Source organism: Leptodactylus fuscus, chromosome 2 (assembly GCF_031893055.1).
Source record: "Leptodactylus fuscus isolate aLepFus1 chromosome 2, aLepFus1.hap2, whole genome shotgun sequence".
NCBI classification, from domain to species: domain Eukaryota; kingdom Metazoa; phylum Chordata; class Amphibia; order Anura; family Leptodactylidae; genus Leptodactylus; species Leptodactylus fuscus.
This window is the reverse complement of record NC_134266.1, coordinates 124,479,651-124,489,462: the sequence shown is the minus strand read 5'-3', so window position 1 is coordinate 124,489,462 and position 9,812 is coordinate 124,479,651.

The following is a 9,812-nucleotide window of genomic DNA, read 5'->3' as shown; positions in this document are numbered from 1 at the left end:
GTAGAAGGAAAGTGTGCTGCATAGCAACTGATATAATGGAGCACATTTATTAAGCAACTTGTACCTTTATTTGGCACAAATTGTGCTTTTCTGGGCTTGTTTGCTCAAGCTTTAAGACACATTTGTACTTTCTCTTCCCTTGCTACTTTTGCTTTTTTGGGAGGAAATGGGGCATGGCCAAAGTGGAGCATTGTTTCTCACCGTATTTAAAACTTGCACCGATTTAGTCACAAAAAGCACTCCAGTAGGTTGTCACCATACAAAAGCTGTCATGTCATGCAGCAATGAAGTCACAATTGCATGTGGTGATGTACTGGGGAAGAAGAGCGCTAAATGGTTGGAGGAGGGTTTAAACTAGGAACTGGGGAGGGTAGCAGAAGAAGAGGGAAAGATAGTGAAGAAATGGAAATAGGGCTAAATAGTTTAACTGGGAGTGGAGTGGGAGGTGGGGTGAGAAGAGTCGGTAGGCAATGGAAGAGTAGAGAGAAAGATAAACCCATAAAATACATGTATGCTAATGCTAGAAGTCTCACTAAAAAGATGGAGGAAGAAGAATTGATAAAGTTGGAGGAAAAATATGACATAGTGGGGATAAGTGAGACATGGCTGGACTCTAGCTATGACTGGGCTGTAAATTTACAGGGGTACAGTTTATTTACAAAGGACCGTACCAATGGGAAAGGAGGAGGGGTTTGCTTAAACATAAAAGCTTGCTTTAAGCCATTCCTACATGAGGTCATCAAGGAGAAAAATGAATATGTGGCGTCCTTATGGGTGGAAATTAAAGGAGGAACAAAAAGTAATTAAATACTGATGACAAATAGATGAGAAATTGCCGTGTCCAGATGGCATACACCAATACAAATAATACTATAACACCCAATCAGCATGGGTTTATGAGGAATCGGTCCTGTCAGACTAATCTGATCAGCTTCTACGAGGAGGTCAGTTCAAGGCTGGACATGGGCAATGCAGTAGACGCGGTGTACCTGGACATGGGTAATGCAGTAGATGTGGTGTATCTGGACTTTTCAAAGGCTTTTGATTCTGTACAACTTAAAAGGTTGGTATGCAAAATGAGAATGTTGGGACTGGGGAAAACATATGTATTTAGGTTAGCAACTGGCTCACTGATAGGAAACAGAGGGTACTTGTTAATGGTAAATATTCAGACTGGGCCACAGTCACCAGTGGGGTGCCACAGGGGTCAGTATTAGGTCCTCTCTTGTTTAATATCTTTATTAATGACCTGGTAGAGAATTTACAAAGCAGGGTGTCTATATTTGCAGATGATACTAAACTTTGTAGGGTAATCAATGATAAGGATAGTAGAATATTACAGGGGGATCTAAGGAAGCTGGAAGCATGGGCAGAGACTTGGAAAATGAAGTTTAATGTTGACAAATGTAAGGCTTTGCATTTTGGTTGATGAAATAAAATGTATGATTATGTACTTAATAGTAAATTACTGAGTAAGACTGCCAATGAAAAATACTTGGATTGTGGACGACAGCAAGCTTACCTTTAGTGACCAGTGTCAGGCAGCTGCTGCCAAGGCAAATAAAATTATGGGATACATTAAAAGAGGTCTAGATTCTCATGTCAAGAACATAGTTATGCCTCTATAAAAATCACTGGTACTACTGTGTGCAATTTTGGGCCCTATTATACAAGAAAGACATAATCGAACTTGAAAAAGTGCAAAAACGGGCAACCAAAATTATTTGGCGAATGCGTGGATTGGAGTACAGCGATAGATTAACAAACTTGGGATTATTCAGCATAGAGAAAAGACGTCTACTGGAGGATCTAATAACAATATACAAATACATGAAGGGACAATACAAAGAACTTTCTTATGATCTTTTTACTTCTAGGCCTGTGACAGTGACAAGAGGACTCCCTCTACGTCTGGAGGAGAGAAAGTTTGACCAGAAACATAGAAGGGGATTCTTCACAGTAAGAACAGCAAGGCTCCGGAACTCTATGCCCCAGAAAGTGGTGATGGTGGATTCATTAAACAAGTTCAAAGAGGGCCTGGATGCCTTTCTGGTAAATAAAAATATTACAGGTTATGGTTAGGTTATAGATTTTAAGGACACGTTGATCCAGGGTTTTATACTGATTGGAGTCGGGAAGGAATTTTTTTCCACTGAAATGGGGCAATTGGCATGAGCCTCATTGGGTTTTCTTGCCTTCCCCTGGATTAACACTGTAGGGGACTGAAGGGTAATAGGTTGGACTTGATGGACTGTTGTCTTCATCTAACCTCATCTACTATGTAACTATGTAAGGGCCCCTTCACACGGAGTAAACGTTCGTGTATTTTAGAAAAATACACGTGTAAAAATACACATGTAAAAATAAGACTCCCATTCACTTCAATGACATTTTACACATGTATTTTGACGTGTATTTTGATGTGAATTTCGTGTTTTTTTTACACGTGTAAAAGAGAATGCCATTGAAGTCAATGGGAGTCTGATTTTTACACGTGTATTTTGCCAAAATACACGCGCGTTTACTCCGTGTGAAGGGGCCCTAAGTGTGAATGCTCATGGTCAAAAAATGACACACCTAAAATAACTAACTGTGTATAGTGTATATATAAATATATGTTTATAAATATCTATGTGCACCTTGTATGCCCCTGTGCAATTAAAACAAACTATATTTACGGGAACAAAGATTGTGCATAGACTGAAAATCCATTCCTCCTAGCACAAAAAGGCTGTTCCATGTGATTAAATCAGGGAGCTCATCTGGAATAATGGATTTGTTCAGTGAAAAAGCTCACAAAATATGCAAGGTCAAACATTTCTGCAACCACTGCTGTGCCAAACTAGTGAAATACCTATGAAATTACATTTCACATAAAACTGAATAGTAAGTAATGCATCTTTTCACAGTCTCCAAGACAAGGTGATATAAAATCATTGAAATATTTCATTAAATTTAAAGTTGAGTTATAAACACAAACATAAAATATAAAATAAATAATATATCCCCCATAGATTATGTTCTACAAACTTTATTTATTTATTTTTTAAAACAGCAACTTTAGGCTGTGGTCCCACATTGCAGCATTTTACAATATCTGCAAAATGGATTGCGTTCTGGCAAACCCCATCCACATATTGCAGAAAAATATCTGCAGCAGGAATGTCGCATATTTGTAAAATGCAGCATGTCAATTATATGTATGGAAACGCTGGTGTTTTCTGTATAGGTATAATAGGGACAGAAAGTCGGCAGAGGAAAACTCTGTGGACTTTCTGTAAAAGACCTGTGGAAAAAAGATTATGTCTTTTCACCATGGTTTTTTCCCAGCACTTTTTGACGGCGACCTGCTATGTGGTGCTTTAGCCTTAGGCTGCCTTCACACAATGTAACGTGCCGCGTGATCTGGCACGTATACGGTGTGTCAGAGTTTGATTTCAATGGGAGTTAGGATCGTATACGCCGCGTTATTTTGCGGCCGTGATTTTGGGCCACAAACGTCTACATGCTAGTATATCTTTTACATGACTTCCCAAACCAAATCAGGGAAGGGTTAAAGTTTTTTTTTTATTAACAAAAGCAGCCCCCCATAGTACTCTTAAGAATGTAAGTAATGCAACAGAGCATAGGGTGTTTATCAGTAAGTTTGCTGATGTGGCACAGTAATTACATTATTATTCCCTTCATGACTTCCCTTTTAATATGAGCAAACTTACTTTACACAAAATATGAATTCTTATGTCCCAATACTCATTTATTGTATGCAAGCTTTGCAGTAGATTTATCAGTTTTTCACTGACATAGAAAATAAAATTATCAAGTTCTGCACATTAGAATTTTGGTGTCAAAAACTCTCAAAATAGGGATTTGTAACTTATTGCACTTTGGGTTCATTTGCGCACATAAAATTGAGCACTTTGTATTTTTACCCCACTTGCTCTACATTTATCAAATGCAACTTGTTAAAGGCACAAGATGGTCCCAATCTGACTCCAGTACTGTCAAATTACAGCGATGCAGACTCTGGAAAAAACTAATATTACAACTTTCAAAAAGGAATACAAAAGTTTCAGTTTAGTCTATTGACATGTAGTCTTGTAATCACCTCCATTCTTACATAGAGATTCTCCAAGCCAGCCAGGGGTGAACCTACCTTTTTCGCCACCCGAGGCGGCCGACAGAAAGCCGCCCCCCCCTCCTGGGAGGAGGGGGCGGAGGGGGTGGGGTGGAGAAAAGGGGGCGGGGCGAAGGGGGTGTGGCGGAGCGGAGTTAGCAGGCAGAGAGCAGGCAGGGAGAGGACCTGCTCTCTGCCTGAGCGTGAGGGGAGGCCGCTGGAGCAGCGCTGTGTCCACAGGGCCTCCCCAATCCACCGCTTGCTTCCCGTGCCGGGCTGCTGAGACGGTGACACTAAGTCAGTCAAGGACAGCTTGTCCTGGACTGGGTTAGGTTAGCAAAAATGCCGCCCCCCTGGGGCCCTGGCATAGCGCCGCCTAAAGCGGTCGCTTCAGGTCGCCTCATGGGAGGTGCAGCGCTGGAACCAGCCCTAAAACTTCTAAAGCCCCATGTAGCGAGCCACAGCCAAAAAATGCTGCTGAAGGCCTGGGTCCCATGGGACATAACGCCACGATTTGCCTGCTGTGGAAATGCCATGGGAAAAATTGTGGTGCTTTACAGTACGGACAAAGTGGATGGGATTCTACCGAATCCCATGCCCACTTTATGGTAAAAACTGCAATGCGGACACACCGCGATTTCGGACACATTGCGGTTTTGGAAAATGCAGCATGTCACTTATACCTACGGAACGCCAGTGGTTTCCCCATAGATATAATTGTAACTGAAAGTCAGCGGAGGAAAACTCTGTGAACTTTCTGTCTAAAGCGCTGCGGGAAGAACCACGATACGTTGTCATTGCGATTTTGCCACAACTCTTTTTTGCTGTGGGTCATCCCTGTGGGGCCTTAGCCGGAAAAAGACAGCGGCAGAAACGCAACACCAGTGTTTCCATAGGTATAATTGACATGCTGAGATTTTCAAAAACGTTTTTGAAAATGCAGTTTTTCCAATGCAGATTTTTTTTCTGTAGTGTGTGGATGGGATTAGCCAGAATCCCAACCACTTTGCCGGTACTGTAAAACATTGCATTTTTGCAACACGGGACCCAAGCCTTAATCTAATTTAAAGACCTGCAAAAATGAACAGAGAATATGATAATACCAGCTGATAGCATCTGATGCATAGCAAAGCAGTTGTAAAACACAGCTGAGGGCAGCTTCACACCTGCGCCCAGTCTCTGCTTTGTGGGTTACCATTTTCTGCCCGAGAAACTGGACAGGAGACAGAAACCCAGTGGTCACTTGAATGGATTTGCAAAGTGTCTGACCATGTCTTGTGCCTCTTTGTGGTGAAACAGTTTTTTTTTTTTTAACCGGACACAAAGTCGGACATGCAGGACCGCTGGGTTTCCGTCTCCTGTCTAGTTTCTCAGGCAGAAGATGGAAACCCACAAAGCGGAGACCGGGGCACAGGCGTGAACCCGCCCTGAGACTATTTATTTTCATGTAATCTTTTTAGTTTAGTTCAGTTATACCTGATAATAGGGAGGACCTTTCAATTATGGGACTATAAAAGCTAGAAGAAATTCATAAATGATCTTCTATATTTAAGCATTAACTATAATATAAAAGCTAAAAGACCGAGGATTGGCTCATTTATTGTTTAAAACTCTAAAGCTATTGTTGTAGAACAGTAATTATTATTTAAATGAAGAAAAAATTCTGTGGGTTAAGGTTTCTTTGGAGCATTTGTACCTTTAGTTGTGCCTAATTTGAGATAATAATCACTCATGAAAAATTATAGGAAATTCTACTGACTAATTATAAAATGACTTTTGCTTTTAACAGTGATGTATTACCCATTTATTTACCATTAAAATAATGTGTGAATTTAGTGTCTTTGAAAACTCTTGAAGATTATAGCTCCATGCCCTAACAACAATGGGTTAATATTGAACAAGTCACTCCCAGTAATGATGATCAAGCATGGCATATCTAGGACTGAGTAACTCATGACCCCCACAGTGTTTAGTGTTACCCTTGGCATTACACCCAAACGGAGAGGAGGAAACATATTCCCATTCTTTTAGTTGTTTTCATATAGCTATAATAGGGGCAGAGAGTCCGTAGAGGAAAACGCTGCGAAAATGCAATGAAAAATGTTGTGGAAAAAAGGTATTGTGCTTCTGCCACTTTTTCCACAACGTTTTTTTTTTTTTTCAGCATTTTACTACATGGGTTCATAGCCTAAAAATAAACAATGCAGAAGGTCTCCTGTATGTCGAGTGCAAACAATTAATAGCTGTAGCTGTAAATATAGCCAGTGTACTGTTTGCTGGCTTTTTGGATGGGGTTGGGGAAGAGTTAATATTGGAGGCAATACAAAAAAAGCCCCTCTGTTTGTATGGAGCATACATTGTATGCAAATGACTCTACTTTTCCAGGTAGAGGGATTACCATAATGCTCTTGGCACCTTCTCACAGTGTTAGAATTGTGAAATCTTGCTATTTATTTGTACCCTCACAGCTCCAATTAAGAAGATTAATACATCATATGAATAGCACCAATGATGATAATAACAGGTGTAATAATACTTTGGAGAGTGATCTTTAGTCAGAGTCACAAGATTTCACTGCTCAAACACTGTCTGCTTTCGGGGAGTATGGGAGGGTGCCAAGGCATTATGGAAATCTTCTAACCAGTAAGTTCAGCTCTGACTGTTGCAGAGTCAAACAACTTGCATACAATGCAGGTGTATTTGTATTATTTTTCAACTTTTTTTAATGACATCTAGTTAAAAATATTATTTTTAATCGTTTTTATTTTTGAGATTTCATAAACAGCACAATTTATGGCATCTAATACGACACATACTGGTAGTAGTTAGTCCCTAAACATGCATGATCACAACAATTAGTACATGCAATAGCACATTTGTATTCATACAAATAATAATGAAACCGAGGTGGGCATCCCACTGTCTCTATACAACAATACAACTGAGATTGAACAACCATAAACATAAGATAAAAGTACAAGAGAAAAGTGAAAATGCAAGAAAAGAGAAAGAAAAAGAGAAGAGAGAAGAACAGTGAAAGGGGAACAAGGAGGGGAGAAGCAGGGATATTCTATGTGCTGCCTATGCGTACCATATTAAAGGGGTTGTCCCATCTCAATGATCCAATCTATACTGGTAGCTTATGCAAATTGAAGCCTTTTCCTAAATATATTGCTTTAAAAATTCTGCTTTGTATGCCTGGTATGTGAATTTATTCCCCTCATTGTTTACACTCCGTTACCATAACCACGGACCTATATGACAAGTGACATCACTCACTCACTGCTCTTGCCAGCAGGGCAATCCGTTCAGATAATTGAGTTATCTGATAAATCCAAGTCAGTTATCTCTGCATGTAAACACACAGATACTTTGTTTGTTCTGTACAAGAATCCACATATTATCTGACCTGCAGAAGCTTCTGTGTCCTGTTCAGCAGGAGAGAGGGGGAGGGAGAGAAATACAGGAAGTGAGAAGCATACACTGCACGCAGCCTAGCTGAAAAGCTGACATGGGAACACCCCTTTAATAACCCAAGGATAACTGACCATGAGACAACCAGACATCAAAGACATGAGAAAAGTATAATGCAATCCATGGAGTCCATGTCTCAAGAAGAAGCTAAGCTGTGAACTTATATTACTCAGGCAAGTTGTGGTTGGTGAAGCAAACTCTTATAAACACAGGCCAGAAGGGGAAGAATCTCAGGTGTGCAGGGTAGCAGGCTTAGTTGCATCATTAGCAGAAGGTACACAGCAGCATGGAGGGGCTGCAACTGCATGGTGTGTAGCAGGGATAACATGGCGGCTGTGTATGCTGGGAGAGATAATACACTGGCAAACACAGAGGGCTGGCATTACAATCATAATCATATAATTTACACTTGTCTACATGTTTTTTTTTGTTGTTTATTTATTTTTTATGTAGATTGTGAGCCCCACATAGAGCTCACAATGTACATTTTTCCCTATCAATATGTCTTTGGAATATGGGATGGAAATCCATGCAAACACGGGAGAACATACAAACTCCTTGCAGATGTTTTTTTTTTTTTTTTCCAACCCTGCAGTGATAACCACTGTTGGGATATTCCTAGGTATTTTATTAAGGTCGATTGTCAGTGAAAGAAGAAGACAATTTTCAAGTTTTTCCAGAGGGAGGATATCATGTAAGATTGTTGTATATTAACTTTAGACCCAAGAGTACAATAAATTCTTGTTCAAGCTGAACCAAACCATAGGATCGCTTTATATGAACAAGTGACGAAACAAATCTTCAGCGGTTCATCCATCTTTACTGGCCAAAACTGGCTAGAATTCAACAAAAGTATGAAATAAATAATAAATATGGATTAATGGAACAAATAGCATTTGCTACCTCTGTTTCTTAAACATATTTAAGTAACAAATGGTGATACACACTCTATAGCAGGGGTCCTCAAACTTTTTAAACAGTGGGCTGGAGACAGAGCAGGTTGCACAGACATCGGGAGCGGTGCCCTCCAATAGGTAAAGTGAAGTGCGCTCCATGGCCTGGCTTGAGCTCCCCAGGAGCTTCATTATAAATGCATGCCTGCCAGCGTTGTTGGCGGGGCCAGACAGAAGTGCTTGGCGGGCCGCATGTGGCCCGCGGGCCGCAGATTGAGGACCCCTGCTCTATAGCATATAGAAGTTGTTCTGCAGTATGCTTATTCCTGGGGGTATCTGCAGAGATATACACCGTTTTGAGTACCCCCCCATAATGGTAGCTTGTGGAGCTCATCACCCACAAATTACTATTTTACTCTCTTCAGACTGTTAAAGTATGATTATACTCAAGGGAGGTGAATAGCTATAACAATATAACAGTGTTGCTTACCTCTCATGAGCTCCAGCATGGGTTCCTGGTGCTTTTCCAGCCTCCTAAGTGATGTCAGCGACCTCTTCGTAAAACATCCAGATACTCTAGAGTGGAAATCTATGCTGGTTAGGAACTAGATTTCCACAATAATTTACTCCAGAAAGCTGCAGGAATATGTCGAACTCAGACATCCTGCCCCGCTTTGTCCACATTATCAAAATGTGGCGAGCAAGACATAGCACATATTTGGCACAAGAAAGGGCCTTGTACCAAATATACAACACAAAATTATCACTCTATGACATGGATTGATACCATTGTATATATAAATGTACTGCCAAGCAAGGTACTACAAGTTACATCACCTTTCTCAATACATTTTCCTTTAGTATTAAAAAGTTAGCATGTTATCCTACAGTAATCCAGATTTGCTGATCACACAGAGAATTATTAAGACATTTCCCTTTCTGAATTAGAAACATGTTCCCTTCTGCTGCCTCACACAAATGAGCTTTCCCCAGGTGGCTCTCTTTTACAGACAAATCTGATACCCTGCTTCATTTGCATATCTGAATTATTAAAAAGTGTCTTATCAATAATTAAACCCAAGCATGTTTTGCTGGCTCTTTTCTTGTTTTTCCTACTCCTTAATGACACCAGAGAGAGACAAAATGTTAACTCTTCTATATCCCTAAGACAGTGGAGAATTTAAAAAATATGTTTTATCGATAACAGGTTTGATTGCTGCTTGTAGGTGTAATAAGCCCTAATATGGTTATAATTTAAGGCTGAAGTCCCAAATTGCGTAAATGTTGCATTTTTGTTACAGATTTTGCTGCAATTTTTTGAGCCATAACCA